Below are 14,034 nucleotides of genomic sequence, written 5' to 3' on the forward strand. Positions count from 1 at the left end.
CCTGGATAGTGCCTGGGACTTCCTGGTTTCCCCTACAGTAGGGACACTGAAGAAAGTTCACCCCATAAGGTGTGTTCGGGGGCCTCGAGGACAAGTAGGGACCCACAGACAGATGTCTGGATGGGTGGCGATCAGGCCCAAGTCTTGGAAGAACAGAGATTCCATTACTGTTTTAACAGTGAAATTGAAGGAGTAATTCTGGAAGGTCTGATGCAACTGAGATTAAAATTATTATATGGTTTTTATTGTTAGCAGGAGTGGTTTTTAATCCTTAGACCCAGTCCCCCCTATTGACAATAAATATTTTGTAACCTTTCTTTTCTGGTGCCCGGAAGTGAACGTCATAGAAAATGTAACCTAACTATAAATATGATAAACAAATAGACAGGTAGATGGAAAGATATTTTGCCTAAATTCTTATATTATGGGGTATTTTATATTCTATGCTAATTAGTGACCACTCAGGACAAAAGGCACATACAAAGGGAGTCACTTCTAATAAACTATTTTTCCAACCCTTACCTAACTGGGAAACAAGTGGCTTCAGAATGTTAGAGCACCTCCCAAGTCCCTGGGGAAATCTCCTTCTCAGAGTTACACTTGCTTATGGTGTCCTGTGCCAAGTGCAAGCAGATGCGGTTCGGAAGCTGCCCGGAGGCTGACTCCGGGGATTCCTTCTCCGTCGCAGCTGTGAGGGAGCCTTGTCTTTCCTGACCACAACCAAAGAGGCGATTTTGAATCTCTTAAAACTGCCATACCAGTGTATATCACAACCCTCACAAGATACGTTGAATAAAGTAGAAAACTTTAAGTGTCTCCTTTAGGATAGAAATAGGGTATAAAAGAAATAAATTAAAAAATTCTAGTGCCCGAATAAGTGCTACATTACACTGGCTGCATTATAAGGTTAGAAAACTTCATTACCGCTTTACATACCACATCTTGTATTTAGATTTTATTTATCTTTTTTTCCCTAAAGAAAAAACAATCATTTGATGAGTTCTTGTGTCAGAGGTGATGAGCAGAGAGCAAGTGTAAAACCGGGAACCGTGGTGCTGGTTAGTCTAAGACCATCTCCGTCACTGCGCAGATCATCTTTACTCATTTTACTGCACTTTTTGGAATCACCTTCTCACTTGGAAAAACTCCCGTGTCAGTTGGATTTGCTAGTAAAACAATTCTTTTTCTTACCTAGAACATCAGTGATGTTTTCAAGATGATAAAAAAAATTTGCCCATGGCATTTAAACAGTTGCTTGTTCTCGTAACTCATGGCTCACGGTCTCGTATTTGTCACAATTGGAACTGTGTTTTCTTTGTGCAAATTCTCATTGCTTTGGTGACGCAGGGACACTTGTCCTTACTGGATGGAATATGATAGTAGTTTTTTGCATTCTCTCCCTAAATCTGGAGTCCTGTGTTATGTTTCCTGTTAACTTAAAAAATAGGAATATTGTTATTTACCTAAATATCTAACCTCACACCAGTGGTGCATATCAAATTGGTCCAAATAAGAATTCCAATATTAAATGAAACAGTAATTTCACAACCCACTTTTCCAAAAATTTGGATTGATGGTTCAATTATACCAGGGACATTAGCTGTTTTAATTGAATCAATCATTGCTTTCTTCAATAAAATTTTCCATTCCATCTGCTCTTTTGGTTTATTGTTCTTCAGTGTTTCATTTGCTTTCTTTCCCAAAAATATATGATTTTGGCTTTTGTCATTGAAAACCTTACTGGTTTTGCTACCTCATGCTGGAGAGGAAGGCTTGTGACTGTTTTATAGTCACTGGTTTCATGGTTGTATGAGTGCTTAATGCCACGTTGCAGGGGTGTGGAGACCTAATGAATTGTGTACATAAAAGGCTTAGTCTACACTGAGTGCAGGGTTAGTGTTCACAGCCCATGTCATCAGTATCATAATTAATCCATTACAATCATCCTCTATTAATCAGTGTTTTCCTTCTAACGTCTCCAGGAGAGGAAATGTAGTAGTCTAAATGCAAATCTTTGCCAAACTTTCAGTCAATTCAAAACCTTTAAAGCTTTGCTGTCAATAGGACTGTGTGCCTTCTATCCCTAATTCTACTCCTCCTGACCCAGGACGCGGTCTCCACAGCTGATGATCCATGAGACACTGGATTCTTGGTCCCATGGCTCTGTGTGTTCTGGGACTTCTGGGGACTTCAGCACTGTTTTAGGGGCTATGGGTCCCACCTCTTCATAGCATTGCTGAGATGAGATCTGTGGGTTCACCCTCATTCTTGACTGTATGGTGCATTTTTTCTAGAACCAACACACGCCACCGTGGCAGCACTACTTTGAACACGTGCTGGGGCAGCGTGTGCTTGTCAGTTCTTGGGTTTAAATTTTCTGTTCTAATTTCTATAATGGGGTATATTGACAGATACACTCCATTTAAACAGAAGCTCTGTGGGGTTTTCAGCAACTTCTAAGAACATAAATATTCCTGAAGCAGCTAATCTTCCTCCCAACAAGTGAGGAGCAAGCCGGCAAGTCCTGGGGGCCTGTGGCGGCCAAGCTGTGCAGCCCAGGCTGCTCACCGAGGAACAAGGAGAAAATCTTAAAAACCTACTTCCATGTTGTCTTTCACAGAATCTCAGAAATGAACGTTTTAATATCTAAAGAGGGGTGTTTTTTTAAAATAAATTTTTTATTTTTTTCCTTTTTCAGTTTTATCAGGTAGAATTTTTACAGTTCAACTTCACATACACATATTGCATGTAAATACATGTATAGAGCATACTGCATTTTTTAGTTTACATATATGTACTAATTATTGTTTCATAAGAACAGATTAGAGCTTTAGATTTTTAAAATTAGTTACCAGAGGAATAAGGACATCTACAAAAGAATAAACAGAATATGGTAATCCAATCACAAAGGACGGTCAGATGTGCTTGCATATATTCAAGAAATCAAAACAATATTTAGTTCATTTGTGGTCTTATTATTATTGCTATTAATTTTAGATTCCCCATAAATGAAGTCATATGGCATTTTTCTTTCTCTTTCCACCCCACTTCACTTAAAATGACAGTCTTCAGGTCCATCCATGTTGCTGCAAATGGCATCTTTTATGGCTGAGTAGTATTCCATTGTATATATGTATCACCTCGTCTTTATCCAGTCATGTGCTGATGGACATTTGTGTTGTTTACATGTTCCTTGTTCTATGTCCCTTCTGGCAACAATTACGGATTTTAAATATTTTCCACCTTAAAATCCTTCCTGAAGGAGATGTGGTAACTGGAATCAAAAACAGTTACAGCACAGGGTTGTTTGTGATGGCCTTGGGGGCTTGGTAGAAAGGTTGGCAGAAAGGATTTCAGATTCTGATCAAATGAGTCCTCCTCTTGTAGCCCTGTTGACCGCCTCTCTCACGGCCTGCCCTACAAGTCTGACCAGTCCCTTCTGTGAATCCTACTTTATTGTGCACAAATTTTGTCCAATTGGTGTCATCCAGTATGGACCTTAAGTGAGGCACCCAAGCTCCTGTGTTGGTTTCTTCCATCAGTCCTTACTTCCTTGGGAGCCAGGACTGTCTCATTGCCCCAAGGATCCCTAATGCCTAGTGAGATGCATGATAAAGCTGGTACTTAATGAGCACATGGGTCAAATGGAAAAACCTGATCAAAAAAAGGCCCTCATTTTTCAGACATGCCTACTTGAGCACATAGGGTAAAATGACATGTCTTCTTGGATTTGCTGTCAAATACTTCAACAAAGGACAAATAAAAGAACAAAGGTCTGAATAAAGGAAATATGGAAAAGTTTGTGAATTCCTTAATCTGGGTGATTGGCTTATTGTACTATACTTACTCATGTATACTTAAGTTAGTTTATAATTTTACTGTCATTAGCTGAATAGCAAGTATTAATGCGTATTAATTGAAATCCTTAGAACTGAACAAACTTACCCCACACAAAATCCTTAATATCCTAGTAGTTTGTCTTTCAGAAATCTTTTCCCACAAAGACAGGAAAAAAGGGAAAGGCAGATCCGTGCAGTATTTCCACGTTGTCAAAAGACCAAAGGCCGATACAAAAGAAGAGATTGTAAAAAAGATAAAGAGGCTGAAATCAATGTCCGGAAAACCTAGCTAACAATCCTAAATGGCCCAACTTAACTAACCTCAGCACTGCTGCATCAAGAATGGGGCAAATAGCACCTAGTGGATTTTTTTTTAATAAATAAATAATAATCCAGTTCCTACCACAGGCAATTATGATAAGACTGAGTATAATTTCTAACACCAACTAGTGTACAAATCATAATTTCTACTTGATTCAAACTGCTTCTTCTATAAAATTTGAATCTTTTTATTCTTAAGACAGATTTGTGGCCTATGACCTAGTGATAAAATTTTCAACTGGCTTGTATTAAAAAAGGTTCACCATAGTGAGAGTTTATTACATCAAGTATTCCTTTTTGGGAAACCCATGTGCCTTGTCATTCTCTTTCATAAGATTTCCTGTGGAAAATTCAATCCTTCATTCAGGAAAAGGCTGAGCAATATATCTCATGGGAAAACCTTCATAAACTGCAACACAAGAAAATGAAAATGACAGTGAGCAGCCCGTGAAGCCGGCAGACACACAGCGCACGGCTGTGTTCCCGCCTCGAATTTCTTTAACCAGCAGGGAAAATGTGCATTTCAAGAAATAGACATAAACAATTTTCAGGACCTGAGCACACAATTTCCCTTTCAGGGTTTAGTGGGCTTCCATTTAATTCTATGAGAAATGTTTAAAACAACAGAACAACAGCTGAGATAGGGTTTAAAGTAACTTTTATGTCTTAGTGAAAATAAAGCCAACTGATAGTTATCATTTTTACTTTATTTGATCTCACTCTCTTACTTTACCTCCCCAACTTCCTCCAGAAAATGATTGTGAACATCCCCTCCTGTGTCAGAAGGCTAAGTAGAAAGTACCAATCAAATGGAGGTGGGCTTTGTTGTTTTATTTTTCAAAACAAACAAGTTTAATTCATGTGATTTAATAATTTACATCAGAAACAAAGTCTACTCAATAAATGGTAGCCAACACATGTCATCATAGCTGCTCATCAGGTTTGGCCCCACGTTACACACTTTTACATGGACATGTGCCATGTGCTGTCATGGGAAATGGTGAGTGGGGACAGGGCCTCTGCTCTCACAGGGCACACAGCCTGGTGGGGAGGTGGTGTTCAATCATTGCCCTTTTTTTTAATATAATTACAAATTATGGGAAATGCTATTTAAAAAGAACAAAATGAGTCAATGAAAGTGAAAAATACAAGGACAGTATTTAGGCTGAGGGAAGACAGGGAACCTCTTTGAAGAGCTGACACTCCACTGAGACCCAAAGGACAACTCCGGTGCTGCAGGTGAAGGGCAGGGACACATTGATAAAGGGCTGATATCCAGAATATACCAAAATCTCTTTAAACTCAACAAGAAGGATGAACAACCTGATTAAAAAATGAGCAAAATTCCTGACACAGATCTCATCAAAGAAAAAATCTAGATGCCAAAGAAGTCTATGGAAAGATGCTCCACAGCATCTGTCATCAAGGGGATGCAGACTGAAACAGCGAGGTACCACTGCACACCTGTCAGAACTGCCAAAACTCTGAACACTGACAGCACCAAATGCTGGTGAGGATGTGGAGCATAAGGAATTCTCATGCATTGCTGGTGGGAATGTAAAATGGCCCAGATACTTTGGAAGACGTTCTGGCAATTTTTTACAAAACTAAACGTACTCCTAACACATGATCCGGCAACTGTGCTCCTTGGTGTTTACTCGACGAAATGGAAACTTATGTCCACACACAAAACTGCATACAGATGTTAATAGCAGCTTTATTCATAATCACCAGAACTCAGAAGCAACTAAGCTGTTCTTCAGTAGGTGAATGGATTAACTGTGGTCCAGCCAGAAAATGGACTATTATTTGGTGCTAAAATGAAATGAGTTATCAAGGCATGGAAAGACATGGAGGAACCTTAAATGCATATTACTAAGTGAAAGAAGCCAATCTGGGAAGATTCCGCAACTGTCTGATTCCAACTGTATGGTGTTCTGGGAAAGGGAAAACCACAGAGACTAAAAGATCAGTGGCTGTCAGAGGCTAGAGGGGAAGGAGCAATGAATGAGGTGCAGCACAGAGCATTTTAAGGTCACTAAGACAGACTACTCTGTATGATGCTGTGACGGTGGATACATGTCATTGCACATATGTCCAAACCCACAGAGTGCACACCACCAAGTGTAAATCCTAGTGTTAAGTCTGGGCTCTGGGTGATGATGACGTGTCAGTGCAGGTTCACCCATTGTCGCAAATGCATGCTCTGGTGCAGGCGTCAATAGTGAGGAGGCTGTGGGGACAAACTGCAGTTCATACACTGAATCCAGCCCCAGACACCGCTGTTAATAAAGCTCTGTGGGTGTGTGGAATGTCCGGATGCTCTGGCGTCTGAACAGCAGAGCTGAGCAGCTGCACCAGAGATCAGGAGGTTTGCAGACCCTGAAATATTTACTCCCAAGCTCTTGACAGAAAAAGTCTGCTGAGCCCTATTCTAAACGAATCAGAATTCACCCTGATGAGACAGGACAGCAGGGCCCAAACCAGGCATGGTTAATGGGACTGAAGCAATGTTTTAGTTCCAACACCTTTGCTGAAGTCCTGCAGATCCCGCGACAGACTGTAGCCAGGAAGCGTCTGCAGAAGGAGTCGGGCGAAGACCTTCCCGCCAGGCTCCGGGATGCCGGGGGCCGCGCTCCACGGGGGCCACCCGCTTGAAGAAGGCGGACTTGCGGTGGAAGCCGATCAACTCATAGAGCTCGGAGAGGATGCTGCACTGCTGAATTCTCTCCTAGGAATGCTGAAGCACAGGGAGAAAAGCAACAAGCATCTGAACGAAACATGTAATGGAAAAAAGACCCGTAAAAAATTTTCCCTTAAAACAGAGACCGAACGACACAGGAAGGAAGAGGAAGGCTGACTTCATGCACTGATGGGACCGGATGCAGAAATGCAGGGAAGCAGCGCTGTGCGGATGCTCCAGACCCCCTCTGGGCCCCACCTTTCCGCGTTCCGCCTCTCCTTTTACTAGAAAGTTCCGTATTCCCTGAAACAGAGGAATCTGCTACCTAAACATGGGACACAGAGAAGGGAAAGAGGAAAAGGACGGGAAAGTAAAGGAACAACAGTTCATCTACACCCTAGGGTTTGGGCGGGACTTTCACCAAACACACAACCTCTCAAAGCACAGAGCACACAGTGAGAGGCTGACAGAGTGACTGCGACTTCTGCTCCTTAAACACAAGCAACCTGCCAGCACACGCTGTGCCCGTTACTGAATCATTACAATCATTTCAGAAACTATTACTACCCCAGCTCACAGGCAAGGAAATCTGAATCTCGGGGAGGATTTATTATCATCCTGGACAAATTCCCATGGCCCAGAAGTGTCAGAGCCTCCGGCAGACCCTGGACTAAAATGCTCCTCATCACCACGGGCCCTGAGCCTCAGGCTGAGGCCACGTTAGGTCTGCACCGGCCCAGAGCACGAGTCTGTGGGACAGGGAGTGGTCCCATTTGAAGTGCCAGGCCAAGGCCCTCAGGAACATATGTAATGAAACCAAATACCCAAACTCATTTCCAAGCACTTCCCTGTCCGGTAGGACTGCTCAGCACATCTGGCTTATCACCTGTGCACAGGCTGTGCAAGGGGCCCAGACAGTGACGTGACGTCCCCATGGAAGTGGCTCAGAGACCGCTTCATCACAGGACAGACTCTCCCGGCTTCCAACGTTAACTCTCCATTCCATTTCCAACTGGAAAGTAAGTTTAGACTTGTTTTCCTCTCCAGAAACAAAGACAGTGGTAACATCAGCGGGAAACTCAAGACTGAGGAAGAGTCTCCTGGACATTTGGAAGGATAGGCTGGGGAGGGAACAGAGATAGGGATCAGAAAGACCCGTGTTCCAGTCCAAACTCTGCACATCACTCGCTTTGACAGTTTCCTTATTAATACAGGTGATAAAATCTAATTATGATTGTTTTGAAAACTAAAAGAAATAACGTATGCCACTAGCATAGGTGTAAAATCCTCCATGAGTGTTCCAGAAATGGACGTGACCATGGTTAGATACTGTCTGCCAAGTCTTGTGTGCTAAGCTCACATCAGCCAGCCAGAGATGTGCCAGAGAATGCCTCAACAGCCAGCAGCCTTCTCCAACTTGGAAACTCACAGTGTCTGAAGAACAGGCAGTGGTGGATGTTTTGGGACACTGTGGAGGTAGCACTCCAGTGATGACTTTAAAAAGCTGGGGAGAATTTAGGGGACCATACAGTTCAAATACAGTAAACTCATTCCATGTCTACAAATATTCATCTGTAGCCATGGTTATTCAGAGAGGAAATACATATTCAAACGTACATCATTTTCCCACATAAGTGCATCAAAACAATTTGGAAAGAATGTAACTTTCTTCTCTAGATCACACAGTGGGGATTACAAGGTTTGTATTGACAGCACTACGTGTAAATCATCTGCAAACGTAACTGGGTCCATTATCAGTCATCATCATTTGAAGGGAAGGATGGAAAAGAACAAAGCCTAGCTAATACGCTCCGGTAATTTGTTGGGTTACGATGTCACAGAGGAGACGGACAGCTCAACAAGGAACCACTCTGCCGTGATCACGGAGCCGGGGAACGGGATGGGCGGCAAGATGTATGGCGCAGCCGTAGCTGTGCCCGCCCTTCTAGGCAGGTACCCAGTCACTTTGACAAGGTGTCAAAAGTGTATGCCCACGTCCTCATCACCTGTCATGCATTAAAGAGAAATGGAAACCTATTAACGGCCAATAACCTCGGTGGGTACACCGTCCAAAGAGCAACGTCACAGTTTGACAACTGGCCATCCCGGTTCCCTGGGCTTCATTCTTGGAGAACCTTAAAAACCACTCCTCTGTCCTCAAGAACTGCTGCCTACTTGTCCTATCTTTGGCTCAGGGATACAGCACGTTCACGTTGACTTTAATGTCTGCACAGATTTGACTGTCTTTCTCCAGGTTCACTTGTCCATTCTGAAGAGGCCTGAGTTAAGTCCAAACTCCATAAGATCAATTCCCTCCAGTGACAACTCAACGAGCCTGCAATTACAAACCAACTGAACAGGACTGTCCTCAGCTAAAAATGTCACCCGCCCTTCACTGCTTTCTTAATCTCCTGTCCTGGCTAATTGCAACAGTCTAACACCACCCTCCACCAAGTTCCCCAACTATGTCAAATAGAAAGTAAGGTCCATAAAAGAGGTGACAACTCCATAGTCACATCTGAATTCCTAGCATATATTAATGTCAATAAATAGAACTATGATTATGGCTTCTTTCCTTTAAAACCTTTCTGGTTATTTAAATGAGACCATGGAAGGGAGGTGTTTGGGTCCAGTATCTTGATCCAGAAGACTCTGGAGACATTTTTCTAAATGGCTGCCCACTGATTCATTCAAAACACAACTTCTCTTTCCAGGAGGAGCTGTGATTTTCTGCCAGGAGTTTGTTGTCAGTCTCATGCCAGAACAGATTTAAACTAAATACTTACATTGGATATGTTATTTTTCCCCGCTTCCAAAAAAATTGACTTTCCTTACTTCCTTGCCTTGAGGAATGCTTTTTTACTTTTCTTTCTAATTCACCCTTTTATAAAGCAGGATTCTCAGGATGTGCTTGGCCTTACATAAGAACAGCCATCCAACTCCCAGTGTGAGAGGCCTGGGGCTCACCTCCTGCCCTCCTGTCAAGGCAACTGAAACTCAGTTCAGGAGCCAACTGGCCCCCAGGGCTTCTAAGGCTCGTGTATCTCCCAGAATCCCTGCTTTCTGGTTGACTTGGCTTCTGAGGATTTCCCCTCACTTTCTTGACAATTAGCTGTGCAGCTTGAAAGATGAGGAAGGAAGGTCTTATTTCTTAATCAGCATTTTAAGGAACTTATGTAATGAAGGTTTTCAAGAGTTTCTAGAACCCTCCATTGCCGAGACAGAAAACACACTAGATATATTCTAAATCTAGCTATCATGTGCATTTTTTATTTGCTTTTGTTTTCTTAACTGCTAACAGACATTTTTGAATTAAAAAATAAAATAAGGCCCCAAATAGGATAGAACATTGAAGAGGAAACAAAATTAAAGGGCAAAGACAGAAAAATGATAAGTACTCTACAAAGTTAATAGAAAAAATACACTATGGATCAGATCAGCAGTTCTCAGTAACAGCTAATTGAAAACTGACCATGAGGTAAAATGTCTCTCCTGTCAGGAGACGGTCAACAGAAAACAGAATTAAATCAACAAACTAAAATTCTAAGTCTGGCGAAGTAGAGAAGTCTACCCGCTAAATGTGTTTTCTTCTGGAAAAGAGGGAGACTCACAAGATCTTTTCTGTGGAGCCTGAGCCCAGGTGAGGATGGTGAATTGAGCTCTGTAAGTACCCAATTAGCAAAGTGAGTGATGAATAGAGACGTGAGCTTTGATGACAGAGATGATACTACTATTCACTTGTCCTGTAAGTATGTCTTCACGTTCAATGATCAATACCTCGGCGTCCTCAGGGATTGAGATTATAGGAAAATGCACAGCCCGGGCCTAGACCTCCTCTGTGATTGTGGCACTGCACTTAGATGTTTCAAGGGCACCACCAACTCCACCCTCTGCCTCTCCCAGCTCAGTCCCATCACTCACAGATGTGACTGGACCCCTCCTTCAGGGCCCAATTTCCTCAGTCAATGAGTCACACCACCCACACCTCACCTACAAAGTTCTCACTGGCACTCCCTCAGCACTGACTGTGCGCTGGGGACCACGCTGCACATTGTGCACACGTTATCTCACTGGATCTCCACAGAAGTCCTGGGAAGTCGGTATATCACTGCTTCAAGTAATAAGATAAATTGTTTCACTTCCTTGAGTTCGTCATCCAAAGTGACACGGCTACTGAGCCACAAACCTGGGACTGAAAACCATTTGAAAATTGAACACTGCTACACCTCATAGCCACCCTACTCTGACTTATCACATCACCTCCTGCCGAGCCTTCTAAATGTTTCTAAGCATTCTACAAGACAAAAGTGATCTACGAGAGCACCCCTCTCCCCTACTTAAATTCTGACAATGACGTTCCACTTCCCTTAGGAGAAAGCCCCACCGGGCCTGAGCACAGCCCAACGGCCCGGCATCCGCGTTCCCTGCCCGGCCGCGCCGCCTCACCCACCACGCAGTGCTACACGTGCCGTGTCCAGGACAGGGATGCTGACTCCGTACAACCCGGGGCTCGTCTTACTCAAACAATGATCAACCTCTTCAGTGCTGACTCTCAGAAAAATGTTTTCTCTGGATGAATCAGTATCTTTTTCCTTACAACTTCCCATCATTGATAATGAGCTCCCCCCAAAAGAGAGAAAACCTAATACTCAGACTCCTTATCTGTAAAGTGTGAATAACAAGGAAATATGAGAGGTTTTAAGCGGAATAATATTCATGTGAGGCTGAGGGACAATTCCCAACATACAGTAAGCACTCAATATGTGCTTACTTAATATTAATAAAATAGATACCATTCCAGCAACCTTAAATCAATGCTTTATGGCTTTGTCCAAAAGACTACCGACAAACTATTGGACGAACCCCTTTGAGCAGATCCACCCAAGCGTACTGGGATAGGTAAGACTTGACTCCAGTTACAGCTGCAGCCAACCAGCACTACGGGGCGGGGGCAGTTTGCTCAAACTCTTACATGTTGTTTGAGCATTTAGTTGTAGTTATTGAATAAAGACAGGTATTATATAGTCAAAGCTCCTGAAACATAAATCTTCAAATTGATGCAAATTAGTTTCAAGTACAACACTCTCACTAGAAATTATTTGAAAATTATAGTCTTAGCTCCTCCACACATCGAAAGGGCATTTTCTTAATGTATCTGACTATATACACTGAAAGGATTGTTTAAAAGAAATTAAGATGAAGCCATAATGAATAAGCTTTCAGTATAATCTGCACAAAGCCCCACCCAAGGGTCTCACTTCTCACTTCCACATAAGTGTTCAGGTAGCTTAACCTGGGTCTTGGTTTCTTATGACACGGGGGTGGGAAGAATTGTGGATAGATTTATGTAGCAAATATAAATCTAGGGTATTTGCTGTGTAGGAATCCTAGAAATAAATAAATTGATATATAGTCCCACCCTTAGGAAGCTCAGCCTTTCCAACTACAACAGCATTAAAAATAAAATGAGAGATACATTTAAGAAAATTTTACAAGATTTGCACATTGAACATTTTGAAGTATCACCAAAAAAAAATTAAAACATCTACATATATGGAAGGCATCCCATGTTCATGGAATGGTAGACAATATTATTAAAAATGTTAAGACTCCCGAAAGTGATCTACAAATTTAATGGAATCCCTATCAAAATTCCAGCTGACTTCTTTGCAAAAATTGAAGAACTGATGCCAAAATTCATATGGAAGTGCAAGGGACCCAGGTCAGCCAAAACAATCTTGAAAAAGAAGAGCAAAGTTGGAGGACTCACTCAATGGTTACTACAAATCTATAGTACTCAAGTCATTATGGTACTGGCATAAGTTTGGATGCATAAATCTATGAGAAACAATAAAAAATCCAGGGGGGAAACTTACATTTACAGTCATTTTTCCAGAAATGTGCCAACAAAACTCCATTGAAAGAATAGTCTATTCAACAAATGGTGCAGAGACACCTGGGTATCTGAAGGCAAAAGAATGAATCTGGAATCTGGACCCCCGTATTTTATATAACAAATAAAATATTAATTCAAAATGGATCACAGACAGAAACGTAAAAACTAAATGTATAAATTTTCTAAAAGAAGACATAGTTTAAATCTTTGTGGTCCTAGGATAGGCTATGGCTTCCTAGATACAATACCAAGAGCACAAGTGAAAAACAAGAAAGATAAAATGGACTTCATCAAAATTAAAACCATTTGTTACAAAGGACATCATCAAGAAAGTGAAATGAAAGGGGAAGGGGGTAGCTCAAGTGATAGAGTGCGTGCTTAGCAAGAAAAATAAAATGAATAAATCTAATTACCTCCCCTAGAAAGAAATTGTTTTAATGTTTAAAAAAAGTAAAGTGAAACGACAATCTGCTGAATAGGAGAAAAATTTTGCAAAGCATATATCTAATAAGAGACTAGTATCCAGGATATAAAACAAATGCTTACAACTGACCAATACAAAGAAAATCGACCCAATTTTTAAATATGCCAAGTATTTAAATAGATAAACAATTGGCCAATAAGCATATGAAAAGATGCTCAGCATCACTTGCGAAATCAAAATCAAAATGATATCTGATTTTACACTCACTAGGATGGTTATAATCAAAACATGGACAATAACAAGTGTCGGTCAGGAGGCAGAGAAATGGGAACCCTCAATATGCAGCGGTTGGAAAGGAGCAATGGTGCAGCTTCTTTGGAAAAGCCTGGTGTTTCCTCAAAAGGTTAGAAATATATGGCTCAGCAATTCCACTCCTACATATAGAGTCATCCCTCAGTATCCTCGGGGGGTTCGTTTCAGGAACCCCCCACCCTGGATACCATAATCCAAGGATGTTCAAGTCCCTTTACAACCAGCCATCTGGATCCTTGAAGTGGAAACTACAGATATGGAGGGCCAACTCTACAGCCAACAGAATGAAAACATATTCTCACAAAAACTTGCACATCAATATTCATGGCAGTCTCATTCAGAGTAGCCAAAGGTTACAAACAATATCCATCCATCAATGAATGGATAAACAAAATTACCAAGAATAGGCCCACAAATTTTTGGTCATTGAATCTTTGACAAAGGAGGTGAGAACATACAATGGAGTAAAGACAGCCTCTTCAGCAAATGATGTAGGGAAAACTGGACAGCTGCATGTAAATGAATGAAGTTAGACTACTCCCTCACAGCATACACAAAA

General features: G+C 41.7%; 1 long non-coding RNA gene across 1 annotated transcript; it reads right to left on the bottom strand.

The window, feature by feature from the left end:
• Positions 1–4,849: 4,849 nt before the first annotated feature.
• LOC141577417 (uncharacterized) lies at positions 4,850–8,996 on the bottom strand. Its single transcript, XR_012506277.1, has 2 exons — positions 7,730–8,996; positions 4,850–6,900 (listed from the first exon to the last, which is right to left on the bottom strand). It is a non-coding gene; the product is annotated as an uncharacterized LOC141577417 (long non-coding RNA).
• Positions 8,997–14,034: the final 5,038 nt, after the last annotated feature.

This window comes from Camelus bactrianus, chromosome 4, assembly GCF_048773025.1.
Source record: "Camelus bactrianus isolate YW-2024 breed Bactrian camel chromosome 4, ASM4877302v1, whole genome shotgun sequence".
NCBI lineage: Eukaryota > Metazoa > Chordata > Mammalia > Artiodactyla > Camelidae > Camelus > Camelus bactrianus.